Source organism: Aegilops tauschii, chromosome 2 (genome assembly GCF_002575655.3).
Source record: "Aegilops tauschii subsp. strangulata cultivar AL8/78 chromosome 2, Aet v6.0, whole genome shotgun sequence".
Taxonomy (NCBI): domain Eukaryota; kingdom Viridiplantae; phylum Streptophyta; class Magnoliopsida; order Poales; family Poaceae; genus Aegilops; species Aegilops tauschii.
In genome coordinates, this window is record NC_053036.3 from 20504065 (window position 1) to 20529417 (window position 25353).

Below are 25353 nucleotides of genomic sequence, written 5' to 3' on the forward strand. Positions count from 1 at the left end.
AAAAATTTGGTGTTTGATCCAACCATCAGGCAGACATGGAGTGGTGTTTCAGTCACCATCTTGATGGTAGTAGATCTTCGAACACTTGGTCCATTCCTTACTCTGAGTGAATCCATTGTGGCGTTCTCCGAAGATAGCCACCAAGGTCACCCCTGAAACTCCCCGTGTCATGCACTTACTTGGCCAAGATCAACAACGATCAGATCGAATCACTAGACCCCCACTTGCCAGAAAAGGGAGATGGCGAATCATTGAACGCCCATTATCTATGCACATGGTAGAGGCGTGTCATGCATAAACAGCACCACAAAAAACACCACATACGAAGAAGAATGAGCCACTGTTGAGCAAAGCCGATCTGACTTTGTTGATAGGCCTCTACGATTTACCCTAGTCGACCAGACCCTCGCTATCCGCGCGGGAAATACTCATGCAACACGAAACCACCACCATCATGGCGGCTATCTCTCATGGGCATGCACCTCACCACAAAATTATTGTGCGTAACGCGCAAGCCAAATGACGGCGCATCGTTCACACAGCCGGAGCATCGCCGATTTTGCCCCAGAAGAGGACAAGCAAATGGTGATGCTCCGTCAGTACGAAGAGCTAGAAGCACTCCTTTGGGTGTAGGGTCTGCCGCCTGCTCGACAAGGTCGAAAGTAGTGGCGAGGTAGATGAAAAGAGATTACCGTGCGCTGTAAGATGGAGAGGTCCCCATTGCTGCCTGCCAGCCAGGACGAGGGTACAGAGGGGATGGGATGGGGAGGGATTTCCTCTACATATATCCATAGATTTGTTTGCACAAAAATAAAATAAAAATATATACCCAGAGATTCATACCTAGCTTGCCACCCTTTGGGATACGTTGAGTCTTTCTTTAGTGAGTGTATTGAAAAGATGGAACCAAGGGCCTTTCCTGCTGATGTTACTAAGTATGGTAAAATTAATTTGGTAAGACCCATCTTTATCAGTTGTAAACTATTAATCACATCTTTATATGGAAACTAAGGTCGTGCAACAGTCCTATGTTCGTTAGGTTTTTATGTATGTTTATCTTATGATGTAAGTGGGAATGGTGCTGGAATCCATGCACCTTTCCGACAACAGGATAATTAAATATAGAGGCTAACGCAAAGAGCAGTCCAATTGCTTCATTATGGCTTGGGCAAATCTAGTTTTCACTAGTAGTCAGATAAAGCAAAGTGCGAGATCTGCTTTTCACCTGCAATCCTATAAGTACAATGATTAATAGCAACAGATAACTTCCGCACTCTTCATATTGACTTCGGTGGATTTCACCTAGATCTCCAACAAATATTATCTCTTCAAACTTTCCTTTCGTCCTTTTAGTTACTCATACAGAATTTCGGTGCATACATGTACAAAATGATTTTTTTTTGTATAGATTTATGTACCAACCCAAGAATGAAGGGATTAATTCAATGGTCTAGCCTATAAGTTTCCTTTCCGTAATGTCTAGCATGTAGTTTAAACAACTTACACTACTAGGGAAAACCCTATAGGTAGACCGGTAATAGCAGCGCGGGACTAACACAGGCGCTGCAGGTGGCATTTAGCAGTAGCGCCGGCCCACAACATGGGTGCTACGACTAAGTGGGCTCCACAGTGCCCCCCTGGGCTGCCACAGTAGTAGCGGGGGTTACTGCCCCGCGCTACTGGCAGTAGCGCGGGGCAGTAACCCCCGCTGCTACTGTGGCCAGCCCGGACCCAGCTCCCCGGTCCTACTTAGCAGCAGCGCGGGCCCTAACCCCGCCCTACAGCTAATAGGCTTAGTAGTAGCGCGGTCCCGAGCCCCGCGCTACTACGTACTAAGCCAACCCTATCCTCTTCCTCTGTGGCCCATCCACTACTCCTCCCTCACTCTACCCTCACACTGTCTCGCTCACTCTCTCTGCCACCGCTGTGGCCCACTGCAGGTGTCGCCCGTCGTCGCCCCCGAGGTATCTCCCTCCCTCCTCCTCCTCTCACCGCCCTCCTCCCTCCTCCCTCCTCCTTCCTCTTGCCGCCCATCGTCCTCCTCCTCCAGACGCCCTCCTCTCTCCTCCCTCCTCCTTCCTCTTGCCACCCACCGTCCTCCTCCTCCAGACGCCCTCCTCTCTCATCCATCCCCTCGTCACTCGTCGTCCTCCTCTGGACGCCCTCCTCCCTCCCTCCCTCCCTCCCTCCATCCCTCCTGCCTCCCTCCATCCCGGCCTCCTTCCTCTGTTCTTGTAGAATGTAGGTTTTTTTTAATTTTTTTGAATAAAATAGATGTAGATTATTTGAATGGAATAGAAAATTTTCAGTAAATATAGGTCTCTTGAATAGATTAGAAAAAATTTCAGTAAATGTAGGTGTTTTGAATAGAATAGAAAATTAGTAAATGTAGGTCTTTGAATAGAATAGAATAGTAAGCGTTGAATAGAGTAGAAAATTAGAAAATGTTCAGTAAATGTAGGTCTTTTGAACCAAATACCTTTAAGTATTTTAGGTATCAATTAAAATATAAAAATGTTGTTGCCAATTATATTGCGAATTATTTTTATGCATTTTTACATTGCCAAATTTAGAGAGAGAGAGCGACCTACTTTCTTGAAGAACCAGGGTATTTAGTTATGCTTTTTGTCCAAATGAAATGCAATGAACACCAAGTTTTTGTCAATATTGAACCATTGAAATGCAATGAGCATCAAGTTTAATATTTTCTATATAAATGCTCATGTGTGAATGCTGATGTGTGGCGCAGGGTAGATCACCAATGAGCCGGTCAACGATGCCGAAAAGATCACCGATGACACCCGAATTATCAACAACCATCGTCTATGGTGAGTAAACATGGTCTATGTGGTTGCTTAAATACGAAAATGAAGGATATGTGCTTGCCCAAGTGGCCTATATGTTTGCAGGGAACACCTCCGAGTGGCCTATGTTTTGACGGAGTGTTTATTCATTTTCGTTCCAATAAATTTTAGGCGCTCGATATGTCCTATTTTAGCAAAGGTCATACCAAATTTTTTGTGAATTTTAGCATGACATGTTCTAGAACATAGGTAATATCGAGTGCCCTGGATTTGCCGGAAAGAAAATTAAATGACATTTCGGGTTGACTTTATATCTGTCGGGGCTCCATACACGACGGTAAAAAAATCAGTGAGGGAGGGTGTCCACCATATATGAGAGAAGAAGAATGATGACTATTGTCGTGGGTGTCGCTCTTCCTCTTCGTTCTCATGATAGACCTTTTGGTAATGCACGGGAAGGAAGAGAAGAGCGACCATCATTGATGGTCGAAAAATCAGTGAGTGAGTGTCCACCATATACATCGGTGAGGAAGAAGAATGCCGACTATTGTCATGGGGACCACTTGTTCTTTTGCAGGTGTTATACATTTTGGTGTAATGCACTTTTGAAAGAAAGGCCGAGCGACGATCATCAACGGACGCAAATACCGGAGAGGAAGAATCCCGACTGTTGTCGTGGGGGTCGCTTTTCCTTCGTTCCTGTGTGCTAGCCATTTTGGTGTAATGCACTCGGGAACGAAGGGAGGAGCGACCATCAACAACGGTCAAATATATCAGAGAGGGAGTGCCCACCATATACACCACATGATACGAGAGTTTTCATGGAAGACTCGACAGACCAAAAGTCAACCCGTGCTAAATAGTGATCTGTGTGTTGAGTTTCTGGTAATTGTCGTTGATTTATGATCTTTGAATTATGAACACAGGAATTGTCTGACGATGATAGGATCCCCGCGTGCGATTACTGCAGCGACGACCGGGGTATGTGCGGCAGGTATCATCTGGAAAACGGTAGGTACTTCACCATAATGCTTGACGAGACCTTCGATGTTTTTATGGTAGGTATTAACTTGTGCTTCTTTGCATGAAGGTGTAATTAAGCACGACTTGTGCTTCTTTGCTTCAACGTGTAATTTTCGTCTCTTTCAATTCAACTAGTGCATCCCCTGCCATGCAAGACTGTTTATCTTGGAGAAGCTCAGTTTCCAAGAGAGTGAGAATATGGAGACGAGGAGAGCGCACCTCATGACTAAACATGGTTACGCTTTTCGGGTTAAGCTCTACAATGCACTCAATCACTCGCATTTTAGTTGCTCTAATTGGAGAGCTCTCTGCAAGGCCGATGGATTTCAGGAGAATATGCAAATAACCTTGGATATCCGTCCTTCGTCATGAAGATGATATTGAAAATAATATCGACATTTGGGTGGATGTGGATATGCCTCCAGTTCTGCCTCTATGTGAGTTTGTCTAACAAATTTGTGAAGTAATTTATATTGTTTATTTAAAAATATTTGGTGTTCATCCCTACTAATCCTGTTTATTTATAATTGTCAGCTTATTTCTTTTCTTCAAGAAATACTCGAAAGGCTATAGACAAGACGTACTACAGCTATGGCTCTAAGCTAACTTGTGAGGAGAAAAGGATATCTTGTCTCATCTATAAATGATGTTGAGATTTTTAAGGACAATTATCAAATTATCCCAAACGATAGTGGATATGTGCCACTAATCCACGAGTTGCATGATGGTAACTTCATTGCAAAAACCTAGTATGATTTTGTTAACTCTGGTTGCATACATTCTTCTTAAGTAAACTACATTGCTAACTATATATATGTTACTATTATGTCCCTCAACAGAAGCCCCCGAAGAAGGTTGTGCCTGACATGATGTTTACTGAAGGTCATATGCATATGGTTACCTTACGACCGACTCCCCAACGGCTTACCACGGTGCATACATGATTTCTCTAAGAGATGAAAGGCCCGATATGAAAGAATGGAGCTAAATAATGAATGCATGCAGGAAACCAATTGGAGACAACATGAATGTGCGCAATCCACAAGTTGGAGACAGGTGGATCTCTATTCTCCATTATGGAGATGGACCGGTTTACCTGTTTTATGCTATTTTACCTAAGAAAGAGGAGTAGGTACTAGGTAGTACTCATCATGTGCCAAGAACAATTAGCTAGTGTTGGTTATGACTATGATGATGAGGAGGAGTTGTTATTATGATGATGGTGAGTTATGTGCTAGAATGTGTTAGAATGATGAGTTGCTATATGACTATGAGATGATGATGACGAGGAGTTGTTATTATGATAAGTTTTTACATGACTATGATGATGATGAGTTGTTATTATAATGATGATGATGACTTGTTATTATGATCATGCTGAGTTATTATGTCAATGGGTGAAAGAAACGCAGATTAGATTCAAGTGGATGGATCCAAAGTGACCAAGTGTCCAACTTGGTCACTTTGGATCCATCCACTTGAATCTAATCCGCATTTCTTCCACCCATCAATATAATAACTCATTATGATCATAATGATATAACAATCTCTTAATTGCCACTATATCAAAATTTCTATAACGGTGTATAGATACAATATGAAACAGAAGAAATGAAATACGATGAATAATAGTAGCGCGGCTACAACACATGCTGCTACTACTTAGCAGTAGCGCTGGTCTAAAAGTTAGTTGTAGCGTCCTAACAGTAGCGCAGGTACCGCCGCTAGGTAAAAACCCCACGCTACTACTAGGGTTTTCCGTAGTAGTGTTAGGATATTGTGCCATATTAGATGGTGAAACTTTTGTCGGTTGGTACATTTGGCGAGTTTACATTGGAAATTCTAGACCTTAATAAGTTAATTTAGTTTCATCTTTCCTTTTTTTGCTTTACCAAGTTGTATTAGCATTTTTTAATCATGTCATGTTTTCGTATGCCCACTTTCCAATCACTTATATTAAACAAAAGAAAATTCCATTGTTAATTTTATAAACTAGAGCCAAGAGGATACCCGGCGCGTTGCCATGGGAATTTGTTGATGAATAATTGGGTTTATAACATGAGAACCAAAAGTAAAAATACATATGACTTGTTATATGTGATTTGTATATTGGTAACAACATATATGGAATATATGTATTATAAATGAATGAAAACATTTTTCCATGCATGGTTGAATGTTGTGGTTGATTTTTTCCCATGCATGTTGAGGCGGGCCTTATTCCATTCACAATTGTATGGTGAGGTGGCTTGCTTGTATGTTGAGATAAATAAGTTAGTGGGATGACTCTCTTAGGTATATAGGACTTGCATATATAGTTATCTTACAATCCTCCGTTTAGTAATATGGATGGCAAATTATCTTCATTCTTGATTTCAGTACTATGATATTAGTAGATATTTTGTCGCAAAAAACATCAATTGACTTAGCATGTATAGGTAGGTGAAAATTAATGATATATGTATGATGATATTTTGTCTATAGTATTATCATACACATACGATCAAGTACGTACTTGTTTAACCCTTCACATTTGAAGGAAAGTAACTACTGAATGTTGTGGTCAAGTTTATTGTCCTAGCATCCAAAAGCTTTTAACATCAACTACACCACAAGAAAAGTAGCCTTACAATAGAGTTTTTAAGACTCTTATTTATAAATATAATAATTTCAGAAGTACAATATACACGTACTTGAACATTAAGTCCTCAAAACAAGATAAAAGTTACATAGCAAGCACGTGCATGATCTCGCACTATGACTTATCTTAAGTTATTTCAATGATAATAACGGGAGTTAGTTTCCCACCTTCTTCTTCTGTGCTCTCCATGGAACTGTGGAACATCCCTTGGCAGGGGTAGTTCAATAGTGGACACGCATGATGAATTTCCTCACCAGCAGGGGTACTCCTTCCATAAACAGAAATAGAAGTCAGTTTGCGCATGCTCTTCACTTGCATTGCATTCCCCTCGATGCTCCTTGAACTGACACATTGGCATGAATTGGTAAGAAGCATTGACATGATCACCAACACAATGACCTTCATTGTTGATACTTCTTGCAGACCCTAAGAAATAAACATACATAGGTCAGTCATTGAGCATCATCTTATGCAGTCTGTATAAAAAAACCATACATAGATTGATATGGTAAGGGTTTTTGAAATAATACAACATCGAATGCACATGCATAAGATTGTAAATATTCACCAAACATGGATATTGCTGAAGTGCAGCTAAAAGCTTGTCATTCACCTTCTCCTGGTAGACAAAAATGTGATATGGTGATGCACTACTTATAGGAGATAAAAATGGTGATGTTCGATTTGAACTATTCAAGGTAAATCTTCTCGTGTAAAAACTTGATTCTCCACCAATAAAAGATACTAGACAACTGAAAGTGGGTGAATTTGATGTGCCTGGAATATGATAGGTCAATTTGCATTAATTGTTAGACTTTATCATGTGTCTCTAAACAATGTGAATGGACATTTACTATCTTGCGCAGCATTATCACACCAGGGGATGAAAGGTGTAATGAGTCTACTTTCCAGCAGTCTTATTGCTCCGAAAAAAGAGTAACTTGTTTAACCATTAAATATAATGTAAAATGCAATTCGAGGTGTACTTATTTAGGGGTGACTTTGAAACTACATATCAGCCTTGGTCCAAGAAAGACTGATGTTTCATGTCATACTCTCTGAGATTAATCTCCAGGGCACAACATTGTCATGTTCCTTTATCTCTTCAGCACCACCACACTATTTGTTTCATCATATTGCCCTCCTTGCATGTTGACGCTATTTTTAATCATTCTATTTCAGCGCTCCCCGAAGTGAAATTTGCATGTTGTCGTAGGGAGGAATCAAAATACATTGGCCATGTTCTTGAAAAAACAGAAACAATGCTAGCTATGAGCTTGCTAATCTTTTTGGAATTATATATGGTTAGTCGTTCTTGTCCATGGAGTAAATTTGATTTTAATTGTAATGACTACATTCATTCTCCTTACCCACTAACATTATGTCCTTGTTTGTAAGGAAACAAGATATGCAAATGGTAATCTTGGTTCTAGTTTGTGAATCACTAGGGAAAACTATGTACTGAATATCTGTTTATTAAGATGACATATTAAGGGAATTGTGGCACTCTTGCACGTAGACTATTTATTTTCAAATATTATCAAACCTGCTAATTACCACTTCGTGTAGGTACCTATATTTTTGTGCACATAACTGAAAAAAGTTAACTGAATTACTTTAGATAGGACACAGCTCAAATGACCATAGGTTAAACGATAATGGAGAAACCTAATTCACCATCTTTTTTAAGACAAGACAGCTGAAAATTACATCCATGGTGTCATTATTCAAAAAGCAATCTGCTTTTGACCACTGGAGATGATAGCTCAAGCCGCTATATGGATCTTGAAAAGTAAATTTCCTGATTGTGCCATACAGTAAAAGAAGGTAAACGTTTGGGGGGGGGGGGGAGTAGTTTTCACCCTGCCATCATTTCTCTACACAATCTCCAGTTAGTGGAGGATCCATCACTAGTAGAAAAAGGGGCTTTCGTTCGGGCCTGGCCAGCCCATTAGTCCCGGTTTTTATATGAACCGGACCAATGGGTGCATTCGTCCCGGTTCGTGAGCCCAGGTGGCCGGCCGGGGCCTCGTGGGCTTTGGTCCCGGTTCGTCTGGAACCTTTTGTCCCAGTTCTAGGCAAGAACCGGGACCAATGGGCCTCGCTCCTGGCCCACAACCATTGGTCCCAGTTCCAGCCACGAACCGGGACAAATGAGTTGCCTATATATATAGCCCATCGCCGGCGAGCAGAGCACTCCACACTGCTCTGTTTTTTGCTGGCCGGCGAGGGGAGGGCATTTGGGTGCTCTAGCTCACCTCCTATGCACATGAGGTGTTTGATGAAATGTCCGAGCCACACTAGTTAATATTTCTTCTCTCGAAACTCGACCTCCGAGCTCAATTTTCCCCGAGATTTTTCTAGGTTTAGCGGTCCGTCACGTCCCGTCCCCGTCTTCACCGCCGTCGATCGCCCGCGCCGATCTCGTCGTCGGCACCACCGTGGTGAGCCTCTTGTTCTTATCTTCTTTCTGAAAGAAAAAAAATTCTTACTTCAGATAGATACTTGTCTAATTTTCTTACTTTTATTATTCCTTGTTATTATATAGTGCGATGGTTCTGGTATCAGCCCCCGTCAGCCCTCGTCCTGTCTATGATTCGGATGTGGTATATATTATCTTTTTATAACTATTTGGTTTAGTTATTGTTTATGACAATTATGCCGACCAACGTGACATAGATTTTATTTATGTAGGAGGTGGTTGAACCTGAAATTCCAACCGACCCTATTGTCGAGAGGTTAAATTTAGTTGAATAAGAAAACAATTACTTGAAGGAAAAAAAAATTGAGGAGGAGAAGATGATATTGGAGTTGCATGTTGCGGATGTCTTCGATGATCACAAGATCAAGATGGATGCAATGCGGTTGAAGATTAGAAAGATTAGAAAATATGCCATTCATACCGAGGCCTGGTATCATTATGCCGTTGGATCAATTGTTACCTTAGTTGTGATTATGATTGCATTTGTTGTTCCATTGAAAGGTTTTACATAGTTTCAATGTATGGTTTAACTAGATGCTCTGGAGAGCTATATGTTGTTCAATTTGAACTATGTATGTACTTTGGTTTTAATGTGATGATGAACTACTATTAATTTGGTCACTTATCTATCCATGTTCATTTGTAGTGCTTTTGAATTTCAGGGTCTTATAGCTGAAAAAAATCAGTAAATGCACGAAAGATATCAAATGAAGTCAGAAAGGGTTGAAAATTGATGATGTGGCTTTGAATGGTGCATTTTGAACACAGAAAAACTATGGAGTTCAAATAAGTTCAAAAATATGAAATCCCTTTGTAACAGACGAGTTTCCGTATGAAACCCTGATACTTCGAAAGAGTTTGTCCGTTTTGTACACGAAGTGCATCCAGTTTTTGCCGTAAGCCTCTCTACTTTCTTGCACATGCTATGTGGGTGAAATGATGATACCATGCCAACTTTCAACCTTTTCAGAGTTTATTTGTAGTGCTTTTCAATTTCAGGGTCTTATAGCTGAAAAAAATCAGTAAATGCACGGAAAATATCAAATGAAGTCAGAAAGGGTTGAAAATTGATGATGTGGCTTTGAATGGTGCATTTTGAACACAGAAAAACTATGGAGTTCAAATAAGTTCAAAAAATGAAATCCCTTTGTAACAGACGAGTTTCCGTGTGAAACCCTGATACTTCGAAAGTGATTGTCCGTTTTGTATACGAAGTGCATCCAGTTTTTGCCGTAAGCCTCTCTACTTTCTTGCACATGCTATGTGGGTGAAATGATGATACCATGCCAACTTTCAACCTTTTCAAAGTTCATTTGTAGTGCTTTTCAATTTCAGGGTCTTATGGCTGAAAAAAATCACTAAATGCACGAAAAATATCAAATGAAGTCAGAAAGGGTTGAAAATCATAAACAACTTTTTTGTTACAAACTTTAATAGCAAAAATAATTATCATAAAATAAAATAAATAATTAATTAGAAACAAAATAATATAAACTATAATAAAATATATAAGTAGAAACAAAATAAAATAAAATATAATAAACATTAATAACATAAATGAAATTTATGAAACTAAAATTACCAAACTATTTTCTGTTCAAAACATTATAAGCAACCTCTACTAAAACTATATAAAATTCATGCAACTAAAATTATCAAAGTATTTTCTGTTCAAAATCATTAAAAGCAAATAGAATTTTCATAAAGAACTTTTTTTGTTAGAAACTTTAATAGCAAAAAGAATTATCATAAAATAAAATAAATAAGTAATTAGAAAAAAAATAAAATAAATAAGTATTTTGTTGTAAGTAGAAACAAAACAAAAAATAGCAAAAAAGAAAACAAAAAAACTGGGAAAAAATAAAAAATTTGCCACCTACTGGGCCACCACGGCCTGAATACGACTAGAAACCCATCAATGGGCCAGGATTCAGGCCCGTAGAAGGCCTAGTAGGCCCATCTAGCATAGCAGTGACAATTAGGCCTGTAAGCCTGCAATAGAGAGGAGCTCGAGAGGGGTGCGGCAGTGGGGCTTATAAACCACTGCGCGCCCCTCTCAACTAGCGAGGTGGGACTAAACTCTCACCACCACGCCGCTGTGCGCGGCCTTTGGTCCCGGTTGGTGGCACCAAGCGGGACTAAAGGTGGGCATTGGTACCGGTTCGTGCCACCAACCGGAACCAATGCCCCCCCTTTAGTACCGGTTGGTGCCACCAACCGGGACCAAAGGCCGCCGCTTCCCGCCCTTTGGGCTGCCGAAAAGAGACCTTTGGTCCCGGTTGGTGGCACCAACCGGGACTAAAGGTGGCATTGGTACCGGTTGCTGCCATGAACCGGTACCAATGTTGTGTGTATATAAGCAGGACTTGTCAAATTTTTCTGTTTCATCGACCATTTGGCCCCCGACGACGCCGAACTCATCGACGCCGCCAGGCTGCCCGTGCTCGCCGTCGCGGCCCCGCGCCCTTGTTGCCCGTGCTCGCCGACGCCGCCAGGCTGCCCGTGCTCGCCGTCGCCGCCCCGCCGCCCGCTCCTCATCGCCGTCGCCCCGCGCCGTTGCCCTGCCCCGACGCGCCGCCTCGGCCCGTGTCCCTGCCCCGACGCGCCGCCCCGGGCCGCGCACCCCTGCCCCGATGCGCCGCCCCGGCCCGAGCCCCTGCCCGACGCCGACCCACGCCCCTGGCCTGCCCCGACCACACGCCGCCGCCACGTTCGGTCCGGCCGCCGGCCTTCCTCTCTTTTTTTTTCATATATATGATTTATTTTCAGATTATGTGCATATGTGTGATTATATGTATGTGTGTATATATGATTATATGTCCTATTTTTTTCAGATTTTTTGTTCATTATATATGATGATTTGTTTTTTGTATTTTTATAAAAATGTATATATGTATGTATGTTCTCTGTGTATATATGTTCATATATGCAAAAGTTAGATGTTTAGAAAAGTTTTATCTATATATGTTCTCTGATTTAGTACATTTTAGGTTAGTTTCATTTTTAGAAAAGTTCTATATATTTAGGAAGAAGGAAGAGAGAAGGAAGAAGGAAGAAGAAGAAAAAGTTTTATATATGCAAAAGTTACATTTTTAGAAAAGTTTTATATATCTAGCTAGGAAAGGAAGAAGAAGAAAAAGAATGAGAGGAAAAAGGAAAATAAGAAGAGGAAGAAAGGAGAAGAAGAAGAGGAGAAGAAGAAAAAATAGTCTATTTTTTCTTCTTCTCCTCTTTTTTTTTTTCTCTTTTTTCTTCGATCTTCTCCTCTATTCCTTTCTTCTTCGCCTTTTTTTATTTCTTCTTCGTCTTCTTATTTTTTATCGGGAATGTCGTTGTCGATATACCCCCTCCCGATAACTTCAACACGAGGGGGGGGGGTCGATATACCCCCTCCCCGATAACATTATTTTCCCATGTATGTATGTCGTCGTTGTCGATATAACCCCCTCCCAGATAACTTCGACATGAGGGGTGGTCGATATATATACCCCCTCTCGACCGTGATAACTTATACCACGGGAGCACCCTCCCGGCCCTCTCGCTCGACCAAAACTCTCGAGGACACCCAAACCCTAGAAAAAAACGATGTCGGTCTCCTACCCCCTCCCGCCGCGCCCCTACCCGATTGACAAACTCTCTTGAGGCCACCCAAATTTACCAAGTTAAAAGAGCGTTGTCGTCGAGGGCACCCCGAACCCCTTGAAGCGTTGTTGAGGCCACCCCAAACCCTTGAAGCGTTGCCGTGTTGCAAATATTTGAATAATAATTGCCATGTTGTAAATATTTGCAGAAACTATGGATCCGCACCCCCGAGACGAAGCAAAAGAAGCGGTGTTGGGGGTGATAATCGCACACGGAAGTGATGCTGTCTTGTCGTTTCTCAACGACACATGCACTGATGGTCTGGAAAGACAGGATGAAGAAGCGGGCTACGATGATGATCAAACAATGGAGGAGGAAGGACACCATGATGACGGCTCCGGTGACCGAATGGAGGGGAAGGACACCGTGATGACCGCTCCGGTGACCGAATGGAGGGGGAAGGACACCGTGATGACGGCTACGGTGACCGAACGGAGTTCGGCCAGGTATATATATTAATTAATTAAACATGTGCTGACTATATAGCTAATTGATGCATTAATTGTTTTTGGTATAACACATATTAACTCTCTTCCTTTTCTTCTTTTCTAGCCCTCCGGATCGAGCAACACTTCGGTAACGAGACGAGGCCCGAAGAGAAAGTTGCGCACGGATGAAAGGTACACGATCATCGAAATTGATCGCGCTGGCCAACCGATTGAACCCCTCCGGACCAAGCAAAAATTTAATGCTCAGTGCGGGGTTCTAGTTTGGGACATGATCCCGATCAGCACCGAGCAATGGTTGAAGCCTAAGGACATAGAATCTCAGGTGTCTTATGTCAGCGATAAGCAGAAAGCTGATCTTTGGACCGCGCTGCAGGAAAATTTCACCTTCCCGCCAGAGGAAGATCCGGAGAATCCAGTTAAAAAGCCAATGATCAAGGCTTATGCTCTTAGGAAGATGGCTGAGCTATTCAGGAGGTGGAAGAATGAGCTGAAATCATCGTTTGTTGACCAAGACAAGACTCCAGAATTCATCGGCCGATTTGAGAAGATCAAAGATCAGTGGCCCGCATTTGTCACCAAAAAGAAATCTGAGAGAGCCGCGAAGATGTCCGCGACAAACAAGAAGAATGCTGCAAAGAAGAAGCATCACCATCGCACGGGGTCAGGTGGCTACCTGAAAGCCCGGCCGTTGTGGGACAAGGCTGAGAATGACCTCATTGATAAAGGGATCGAACCAGAGACGCGACGCTGGCCAGACCGTTGCAGGACTTGGTTCTTCGGGGTTGGGGGAAAATTGGACCCTGTAACAGGGAAGTGCGTTTGGACCAATGAGCAGCTGAACACACCCATCGAGAAGCTTCAAGAGTATATCGAAAAAGCGCAGCAAGGGACCTTCGTTCCGGACAGAGAGAACGACGAGCTCACAGAGGCCCTTGGGAATCCTAAGCACCCCGGATGGACACGAGGCACGCCAGGCTCCCTTTCGTGGAAGGCTGGATTTCCCGACGCAGGCGGTTACAAACGCCGGGAGAGGAAGAAGAAAAAGGAGTTAACCCAACTACAGGCGCTGCATGCAAGGGTACAAGCGCTAGAGGAACGAGACGCAATTCGCAGCACGCGACCTGCCGAAGCTACCCCGCCATCTTAGTGGAGAAGAAGCGTGGCTTCCACGGAGCTGCTTCAGGAGCCTGTCTTCACGGCTCCTGCTAGCTACCCCATAGATGCTATCACAGAGTCTCGACATTGCCACCTTATGACGCAGTTGATGGAATTGAAAGTCAAGGCGGCTGTTGGCTCTGTTGTACCTCCTGAACCTGGCGCAACTTTTCATTGCAGGCTGATTCCAGAAGGATATGCTAGGGTGATGGTGGATGAAATCACAGAAGGATTTGAGGACCTCCAGCTTGACCACCCTACGGGTGATGGGGAGACTCGGCTGGGTTCTTGTCTGAAGACTCCATGCATATGGCAGAAGGAGCTCATCAACCTTCCGAACTGGACGCCTCGGCCTCCTCCTCCTCCTCCGGCGAGTCAGGGCACTCCGCCTCCTCCACCGCCTCCTCCTCCGGCGAGTGACGATCAGGGCACTCAGCCTCCTTCTCCGGCGCGTGGCGGCACTCCGCCTCCTTCTCCGCCTACGCCGGCGCGCCCGAGTAGACACGAGCCTCCTCCTTCTCCGCCTCGCCAGCAAGGGCGGAAGAGACCCGCCGCCGCCCCGGCTGCTCCGGCGCGTCGTAGTCCTTCTCCTCCGCCTCGTAAGCAATCACGAAAGAAGACAGCCGCAGCCGCTACGTCTGCTCCGGCGTCTAGCAGTACAGCCAGAGGCGGGAGGCAATACAGATACGGTCCACCTCTCAAGCCTCTAGAGAAGTTACCGTACGAGATGACCGTGGAAGAAAACAAGAAGATCGTGCAAAAAGAAGTGAAGGACTTCTTTGAAGGGACGAAAGCAGAGAGACCTCCACCTCCGGAAGAGAAGGTAGATCCGGTGAAAGCAAAGCGCACTATCGATGCCCTGAGGAAACCACCAAAGTCTCCGCCGAAAACCAACTATGAGCGCATTACTGAAAAGACATATCTTGAAGCGGAGCGGTCGGGAAGTACTGTCAGTGATCAAAGGTTAAAAGAACGACGAGCAGCTGGGAAAAAAATTGCCCAGCGCGGCGAACAAGCGAACCAATCGTGCCCCCCGCTCAATGTGTCTAGCAACATCGTCGCTAATGCTCCGGGGATGGTGCCCGGTTATGGCAATCTTGGAGATTACCTGCCCGACGATGTACATTATGATTTCTTGGAGGTGGACGGACACAGATACGAGTGCGGGAAGCCTCTCGTCAAAGATGAAAAATCTCTAACAACGATGATGCGAAGATTCCATGATTGGTACATGAAAACCTGCAGAGAGTCTGGGGGGACGAATACTTTGTATCTGAGAGTTAAAGAGGAGCACGACCTCGTTGGAATTGATCCGTTGCATGTTCCATTTGAGGAGTTCTTCCAGTTCTTCAATCAAAAGGCCCACGATAAATTAACGGTCACTTGCTACTGTCTGTAAGTACTACTTCTGTCATTAAGTCTCTATATATAGCTCAGCTCTTTCATTGCATGTATTTATAATTATCCTCACTATATTATGCAGATTGAAGATCGTCGAGTGCAGAAAAGCAGAAATGTATGATATTGGGTTCATTAACACAAATCTCATAGATGAATTTCAGGTTAAAAAGAGCGCCCAAGATGCCGAGGCCAACTTGCTCAAACCATTGCTAATAAATCAAAACAAAGATTTAATGCTCTTTCCTTACAACTTCAAGTGAGTGTTACTGTCATGTGCATATTAGGTTTCCCTTATTACCCGAGCGAGGTTATAGTAATGTAATTGATGAGTTATGCATGCGTGCGCAGCTTCCACTATATTCTCCTGGAGATTAAGCTTGAGCGGGGACTAGTAACCGTCTTAGACTCGAGACGAAAAGATCTCGGGACCTATGCGGACATGACTAAAATTCTCAACAAGTAAGTTCAATCGATCATTATCGCACCATATCGGCAACTTTTTGTTCATTTCCTGATATCTCAAGTACTAATTATTTTCTTTGTCTTGCAGGGTTTGGAAACAGTTCACCGCAGAAGCTCCGGGACTGCCGAAGGAGCTGCAATATACATACCCGAAAGTAAGTACTACTAGCTAGCTAGTTGCGCGCATCTCCCGTTGATTCTAGCTACTTTCATCAATGCCATTTATAATGCTTCATTATCAGTTTGATTGACCTCTATTTCTCGTAAAGTGCTTGTGGCAGGAACAAAGGAATGATTACTGTGGATACTACGTGTGTGAGTTCATCTACAACGCGACTTGCAAAGGTAAGCGGGGCTACTCTAAAAGACGATATGAAGTGCGTAAGCAATAATATTCACAATTTCATTTTATTACACCATCATTTCTGTTGAGTTTCATTCATATATATGTATGAACCCCCTTCTTCAAATTAGACGTGTTAGATGCGGAATGAACTCCTACCACAAGATCGCATGAAAGCAATTCAAGAGGAATTGGCGGGATTCTTTCTTGACCACGTCATCAATAAAGTCGGAGAATACCATGTGAAAGTTGAGTTCAAATGCTAGGGGATTGTAAGAGATCTTACATATTATATATGTATGTAGCCAGTAGCGTCGGATAGATAATACGAAAACTTGTTGTTCGACCAATCTCTTGGAGAAGTAGAGGTCGATCACTTCTCTCGGTATGCATCAAGAACTTCTGTACTTAATGGTTTGCTTCATTTTCTTACTAGCTAGCGTGTCGAGGGCCTCTCTATACATATAGTACGTAGCGTCGACCAAGCACGGAGATAAGAGAGGACACTTATCTCTATTAATTAATTAGCTACCTAACACAATATATGAAAAACCTTAATTAACCATACAAAACCGCCAAATCCACCCCCCCTTTCAGAAAAAAAACCCTAGCCCCTGAACAGCTGATGCGTGGATGCCTATTGGTCCCGGTTGGTGCCACCAACCGGGACTAAAGGGCCTCCTGCCTGGGCTCGCAGCACCGGCCACGTGGAGGCCCATCTGTCCCGGTTAGTATAAGAACCGGGACTAAAGACCTAGGCATTAGTAACGACCCTTTAGTCCCGGTTCCCCAACCGGGACAGATGGGCCTTATGAACCGGGACAAATAGCCCTTTTTCTACTAGTGCATTTTCCATGGTAGAGTGTCAGATGTGAACAAAAAAGAGGCAAACATCCATTCTTGCCCCCTATAAGTAGCTTATCACATCACATTAAGTTTATTCTCTACTAGAGAGAGCTGTACAAACCATTCAGTTCAACCAATCTGAGCAGAATTATGTAAGTACTACTTCTTGCATTTTGAAGAGCTTCGTCTTCCTGCAGTTATCCTAATTAACTTTCTTGTTTTCTTATTTCCATAAGTACACTAATGAAGATAAGTGTGATCATGGTTGTTGGGCTGATTTTTATCAACCTATGCACCTGCATGCCAAGAAATGTGGCGAACCATGAATCTCACGATACAGTGGTGCCACAGAAGGAAATGCGCAGTCTGATGTCTGGCACTGCTGGAAGGAACCGGCCTCCGAGCAATGATCACCAGTGCCCACTTGGAACCTACCCTAATTGCCAAGGGATGTCCCAGAATACTCAAGAAGCAACTCAAGATGTTGGAGGAAACTAAGGCAAACAGAGGGATTATGAGACGGAATGAATACCCCCAGTTTATATTGCTTTTACTTCCACGTACGGAGTCATTTGGCATGAGATATGTTCCATGTTGTCAATGTTTCTGTGTAATCCGTCCATGGCACCTTATATGCTACACACAATCAAGTTCTCAGTAATGTACCTATCCTATATGCTACTGATGTACTGGTTGAATTAACGGACACTCATCTGTGTATGATACTTGAGTAAAATATTTTCGAAGCTAAGATACAGTAAAGTGTGGTGCGTATGCACTCCCACGGTCCCACCGCACTTCGGCGCTCATCTAGAGATGCTTATGCTTCTAAAGAAGCATCCGTCGGGCAGAGATGCTTACCTTTATGCTTGTTCCGTTTCAAAGGAAAGAGCACACCCTTGGAACTCTACTATGGCTCTCAACTCTGAACTCATGTTGATCTCCAGAAGAAAGTCGCTGCTTATTTCAGGGTGAACACAAATCTTCCGTCAAATTTGTACAATGCAGCAAGCCTTGTGCATGTCACAGCTTAAGATTCAGGCTGTACTTGGAAATATACCAACGAAAAAAAAGATCTTGGCAGTCGTAGACTGAAACAAGCAAAATCAGTGGTCAACTAGTTTCTCCGAGGTTTCCCTGTTCTTGCAAGAGTCGGCGAAAGACAGAGTGAGTTTACATAAATAAATTGTTGTCCTAACAGTGTTGCCACATGCCTCAAAGCATCTATTCAACGAACAGAAAAAGACCATGCATATATGCAAATTGGAAAAACGATGCTGAAAGCCTGAAACCCATAAGAGGACATAACCAACAACAGTTCGAGAAGGCCATTGCATGTGTCACACTGCAGAATCCATAATACATTACGCCCCATGTCTGAACATTTAGTGGACCACGATTGAGAAATGCCAGCTAATAAACGTCAAATGCATATAACTCCATAAGCAACAGTAGTACTCAACTACCTTTGGTTAACATTAGAACGCCGCAAGTATTACATTCAGACAGCAGGAAACATAACTAGAGTAGAGAGGAAACAACTAGAATCATGTCGAGATTACTGAGATAGAATAAGAGAACTGATAGTAAAGGACACGGGAACCTCTAGAAGCTTCGTACTCAAATTAAAGATTAGGTAAAACAATGTTTCTGAGGTAAGTAAGTGGCATGGGTAAACCATTATATGTCAAGACTTAAATAATACACAACAATGATCAAAGCACCAGCAGCGGGTACCAATTGGCTCATTGCTTTACCTGATTTGAGCAAATTAACTCCTGAAGATAAGAGCTAAATGAGAAACGAAAATTCAAAATAATGGATTGTAGAGATGTGTAAAGAAAGTAAGCAACCTGGGTATCCAAGTACAGTTCTGTACCAATTCACTGTGGTTTACACTGCAAAAAGAAAAATCAGCAGAAAACAGGCCTTCGAGAGCAGAACAACTTTCAGAACAGCAAAATTTTGCACTACTAAATTCCAGAACAGCAAAATTCAGCGTTACTTTTCTGAAGGACCAAATTTTGCATCAGTTCAAGAAGCAATAACTAAGAATGTGAGTGGAGAAGTGGCAATGCAAAAACATTTTGCTGCCATGCTTTAAAGAATAGCTCCTTTTTTTAAGGAAAATGCGAGGTCCTCATAGTTTAAGAATCGGGCAGGCGACCCAACCGGAAGGGTTTGTCGGTTTAGGTTATCACTGGTCAGACCATTGGCTCAGCCAGTCCATTGGCGAAAAAATGGAATATTAAGCTATTTATTTTTAAAATGGCAATTGATCAAATAAATACAAATAATATTGAATAAAACCAATAATAAATCACAAGGTATTGGGCCTGAGGAGGTCAGGAGTCCAATCCCAATCTTACACACCACTATCTCATTTTTTTCCGGTATTACTCCTCTAAAGGATGTTGGAGTACCTACCTCCTCAGCCCATTCGGGGGCACCAGCGGCCCCTGGACCCTGTGATCGCTCCCCTCGATTGCCTTCTGACTACCTGTCGACCTCCCGCCGTCCGATTTCGTTAACCCATGTCTCACATCCGTGCGACTTTGGAGGTAAATGACCTGTGGAATGTGTGTGTGTGGGCACTCCTCTCGTGTAGGCTTTCTGTAACATGTGTGTCTTGTCCTGGTACGCGCGCGTGTGTGTGTTGGTGGTGTGTGGGGGGGGGGGGGGGAGCTAGAGCAGTCCTTCTCTCTTTTTTTGTGCCAGCTCTTTCACTTCTCCCATCATTTCTACTAGTTTGCTCAACTCTGCCTGGTCGGCCCTCTTTCTGTCCACTACGTGTTATTGGACTATGTCGGAGCTAGCAAAATGCTAGAGGTCTTCAGGTCGGCACGTTACCGGATCATTGTATCCACTCTCTATTTTATACTTGGGATGAAATGTTCTCTCTTTTTCCCTACGGCCTTTTTCGGTGCACCGTTTGTCATTACCCGGTTGTTGAACCTTCAGATCGCAGATTGGGGTGGGGGGGGGGGGGGGTGGGGGTCTGGTTGGCACATCACCGCCCAGGTGTGTCTTTTCGCTCTTCTTTTATTTCTATTCTATATCCGCTCTTTCGGTGCGTGCCCTGCCACCCCCCCCCCCTTGTCTTTTGGGCCTTTGGTCACAGCTCAATGTACACATTAGTCTCGGTTGCATTACGAACCAGGATTGGTACCGGGCAGCATCCGCGGCAGATTTGCGACGATATCGCTAGACACCTTGAGCGAGGGGCACGATTGGTTCTCCTGTTCTCCGAGCTGGGAAATTTTTTCCCACTTCTTCTTTCTGCTAACCTTTTATCACTTGAAGTCATTCCCGACCGGCGCGCATCTTCCAGTGTCTTTTTAAGACAACGGACATGGTTGTCATCCGACGAAGGCGGTGGTGGTTGCTCCGGAGGTGGATGTTTCATTGGTCTTCGCGTTTCAAAGAAGTCCTTCACTTGGGCTTCACAGATCTCTGTGCTTTCTTCCACGGTCATATCGTATGTTAACTTCTCTAGAGGCTTGAGAGATGGACCGAATCTATATTGCCTACCGCCTCTGGCTGTACTGCTAGACGCCGGAGCGGCGGCATCTCTCTTCCGTTGCTGCTGACAAGTAGTAGAAGGAGGCGGAGTGCTCCGACGCACCGGAGCAGCCGGAGCGGCGACTTCTGTCTTTCGCCATTGCTGACGAGGCGGAGGAGGAGGCAGGCTGCTCGTATGGGCCGGAGCAGGCGAAGAAGGAGGAGGAGTGCTGCCCTCACGCGCGGGAGCAGCTGGAGAAGGAGGCGGAGTAGTTGGGGAACGTAGTAATTAAAAAAAAATTCCTACGATCACGCAAGATGTATCTAGGAGATGCATAGCAACGAGAAGGGAGAGTGTGTCCACGTACCCTCGTAGACCGAAAGCGGAAGCATTATGTTAACGCGGTTGATGTAGTCGAACGTCTTCACGATCCAACCGATCCAAGTACCGAATGTACGGCACCTCCGTGTTCAGCACACGTTCAGCTTGATGACATCCCTCGAGCTCTTGATCCAGTAGAGGTCGGGGTAGAGTTCCGTCAGCACGATGGCGTGGCGACGGTGTTGGTGATGTGATCTGCGTAGGGAGTGCCTTTGGAGGGGGGCACCGCACACGGCTAAGGGACAATTGATGTGCCTTTGGGGTGCCCCCTGCCCACGTATATAAAGGAGGGGGTAGAGAGGCCGGCAGCCAGGAGGGCCGCGCCATGGGGGGAGTCCTACTTGGACTCCTAGTCCAAGTAGGATTCGCCCCCCTTTTCCTTTCTTCCACCCGAGGGAATAGGAAGGAGAGGGAGAGGATAAGGGAAGGGGCCGCCGCCCCCTACTCCTTGTCCTATTCAGACTCCCAAGGAGGGGGGCGCGCGGCCACCCCCGTGGGCTTCCCTCTCTCTCCCTTTAGGCCCATGTTGGGCCAACACTTCCCCGGGGGGTTCCGGTAACCCCTCGGTACTCCGGTAAAATACCCGAATCACTTGGAACCATTCCGATGTCCGAATACAAGCTTCCAATATATGAATCTTTACCTCTCAACCATTCTGAGACTCCTCATCATGTCCGTGATCTCATCCGGGACTCCGAACAAACTTCGGTCACCAAAACACATAACTCATAATACAAATTGTCATCGAACGTTAAGCGTGCGGACCCTACGGGTTCGAGAACTATGTAGACATGACCGAGACACATCTCCGGTCAATAACCAATAGCGGAACCTGGATGCTCGTATTGGCTCCTACATATTCTACGAAGATCTTTATCGGTCAAACCGCATAACAACATACGTTATTCCCTTTGTCATCATCCTGCAACTAACTCATTAGTCACATTGCTTGCAAGGCTTATAGTGATGTGCATTACCGAGAGGGCCTAGAGATACCTCTCCGATACACGGATTGACAAATCCTAATCTCGATCTATGCCAACTCAACAAACACCATCGGAGACACCTGTAGAGCATCTTTATAATCACCCGGTTACTTTGTGACGTTTGATAGAATACAAAGTGTTCCTCCGGTATTCGGGAGTTGCATAATTTAATAGTCAGAGGAATATGTATAATTCATGAAGAAAGCAATAGCAATAAAACTAAACGATGATAATGCTAAGCTAACGGATGGGTGAGGGAGTCCTGGATTAAGGGGTCCTCGGGCGTCCGGCCTGTTGGACATGGGCCGAAATGATAGGCCGTGAAGATACAAGACCGAAGACTCTCTCCCGTGTCCGGATGGGACTCTCCTTGGCATGGATGGCAATCTTGGCGTTCGGATATGAAGATTCCTTTCTCTGTAACCGACTTTGTATAACCCTAGTCCCCTCCGGTGTCTATATGAACCGAAGGGTTTAGTCCGTAGGGGCAATCACAATAATATAGGCTAGACTTCTAGGGTTTTAGCCATTACGATCTCATGGTAGATCAACTCTTGTAATACTCATATTCATCAAGATCAATCAAGCAGGAAGTAGGGTATTTGTTGGGGATATAACTACTGGTGTAACCCGCCCAGGAGGGGCCGGGTTACGCTATAGCAATTCATTATATGAAGCCCAATATCAAGCTTGAAGATGGCGGTTCAATAAAGGGCTTAAAGCCCGTAGGCGACTTAAGGCTCGTAGTGATAAACCGCTGTAATGGTATGACTTGTGTTGTAAGGCAAGATTAACTAGTCACCGAGCCGGATACTGTTTATAAGCCGGCCGGGACTCTGTAGGCCGCGGGGCGTCAACCCGTGTATATAAGGGGATGACCCGCCGGCGGCTTAAGGCAAGTAACATCAAATCGGTAGCCAGGCATAGCGGATTCGCTCCCTGGTCATCGAAACCCTAGTAATTCCACCTCAACTGGAGTAGGCTTTTACCGTCACCGTAAGGGGCCGAACCAGTATAACCCTCGTGTCCTTTGTCCCGCTTTAACCACTTTAAGCTTCCTAGTTGCGATGGCTCCATGACTAAGTCCTTTCACGAGGACATCTGCCGTGACTATTCCACGACAGTTGGCGCCCACTGTGGGGCCAGCGCACGGTGGATTTGAGTTCTTGAAGGGCAGCTTCGAAGGGCTCAAGGGATACGCTATGGGCCGGATGACCAAGAGTCGTCGCGGCAAGCTCTACATCGACGACGCAGGCTGGGGCCCCGATGCCGGCTCAATCGAGTACGGGTACCGGGTCCCCTTCGGCGGAATCCACGTTTTCATTGGCAAGATTGGCGAGCCGGGCCCTGAGCCGGACATCTGCACCAACCTCATCGAGACGGCTCAGCGTGCTAGCTACCCCATAGATGCTATCACAGAGTCTCGACATTGCCACCTTATGACGCAGTTGATGGAATTGAAAGTCAAGGCGGCTGTTGGCTCTGTTGTACCTCCTGAACCTGGCGCAACTTTTCATTGCAGGCTGATTCCAGAAGGATATGCTAGGGTGATGGTGGATGAAATCACAGAAGGATTTGAGGACCTCCAGCTTGACCACCCTACGGGTGATGGGGAGACTCGGCTGGGTTCTTGTCTGAAGACTCCATGCATATGGCGGAAGGAGCTCATCAACCTTCCGAACTGGACGCCTCGGCCTCCTCCTCCTCCTCCGGCGAGTCAGGGCACTCCGCCTCCTCCACCGCCTCCTCCTCCGGCGAGTGACGATCAGGGCACTCAGCCTCCTTCTCCGGCGCGTGGCGGCACTCCGCCTCCTTCTCCGCCTACGCCGGCGCGCCCGAGTAGACACGAGCCTCCTCCTTCTCCGCCTCGCCAGCAAGGGCGGAAGAGACCCGCCGCCGCCCCGGCTGCTCCGGCGCGTCGTAGTCCTTCTCCTCCGCCTCGTAAGCAATCACGAAAGAAGACAGCCGCAGCCGCTACGTCTGCTCCGGCGTCTAGCAGTACAGCCAGAGGCGGGAGGCAATACAGATACGGTCCACCTCTCAAGCCTCTAGAGAAGTTACCGTACGAGATGACCGTGGAAGAAAACAAGAAGATCGTGCAAAAAGAAGTGAAGGACTTCTTTGAAGGGACGAAAGCAGAGAGACCTCCACCTCCGGAAGAGAAGGTAGATCCGGTGAAAGCAAAGCGCACTATCGATGCCCTGAGGAAACCACCAAAGTCTCCGCCGAAAACCAACTATGAGCTCATTACTGAAAAGACATATCTTGAAGCGGAGCGGTCGGGAAGTACTGTCAGTGATCAAAGGTTAAAAGAACGACGAGCAGCTGGGAAAAAAATTGCCCAGCGCGGCGAACAAGCGAACCAATCGTGCCCCCCGCTCAATGTGTCTAGCAACATCGTCGCTAATGCTCCGGGGATGGTGCCCGGTTATGGCAATCTTGGAGATTACCTGCCCGACGATGTACATTATGATTTCTTGGAGGTGGACGGACACAGATACGAGTGCGGGAAGCCTCTCGTCAAAGATGAAAAATCTCTAACAACGATGATGCGAAGATTCCATGATTGGTACATGAAAACCTGCAGAGAGTCTGGGGGGACGAATACTTTGTATCTGAGAGTTAAAGAGGAGCACGACCTCGTTGGAATTGATCCGTTGCATGTTCCATTTGAGGAGTTCTTCCAGTTCTTCAATCAAAAGGCCCTCGATAAATTAACGGTCACTTGCTACTGTCTGTAAGTACTACTTCTGTCATTAAGTCTCTATATATAGCTCAGCTCTTTCATTGCATGTATTTATAATTATCCTCACTATATTATGCAGATTGAAGATCGTCGAGTGCAGAAAAGCAGAAATGTATGATATTGGGTTCATTAACACAAATCTCATAGATGAATTTCAGGTTAAAAAGAGCGCCCAAGATGCCGAGGCCAACTTGCTCAAACCATTGCTAATAAATCAAAACAAAGATTTAATGCTCTTTCCTTACAACTTCAAGTGAGTGTTACTGTCATGTGCATATTCGGTTTCCCTTATTACCCGAGCGAGGTTATAGTAATGTAATTGATGAGTTATGCATGCGTGCGCAGCTTCCACTATATTCTCCTGGAGATTAAGCTTGAGCGGGGACTAGTAACCGTCTTAGACTCGAGACGAAAAGATCTCGGGACCTATGCGGACATGACTAAAATTCTCAACAAGTAAGTTCAATCGATCATTATCGCACCATATCGG

General features: G+C 44.8%; 1 long non-coding RNA gene across 1 annotated transcript; it reads left to right on the plus strand.

Moving 5' to 3' along the window:
• Positions 1-17311: 17311 nt before the first annotated feature.
• Positions 17312-17956, plus strand: LOC109775886 (uncharacterized). The gene is made up of 2 exons (XR_002235909.3): positions 17312-17400; positions 17485-17956. It is a non-coding gene; the product is annotated as an uncharacterized lncRNA (long non-coding RNA).
• Positions 17957-25353: the final 7397 nt, after the last annotated feature.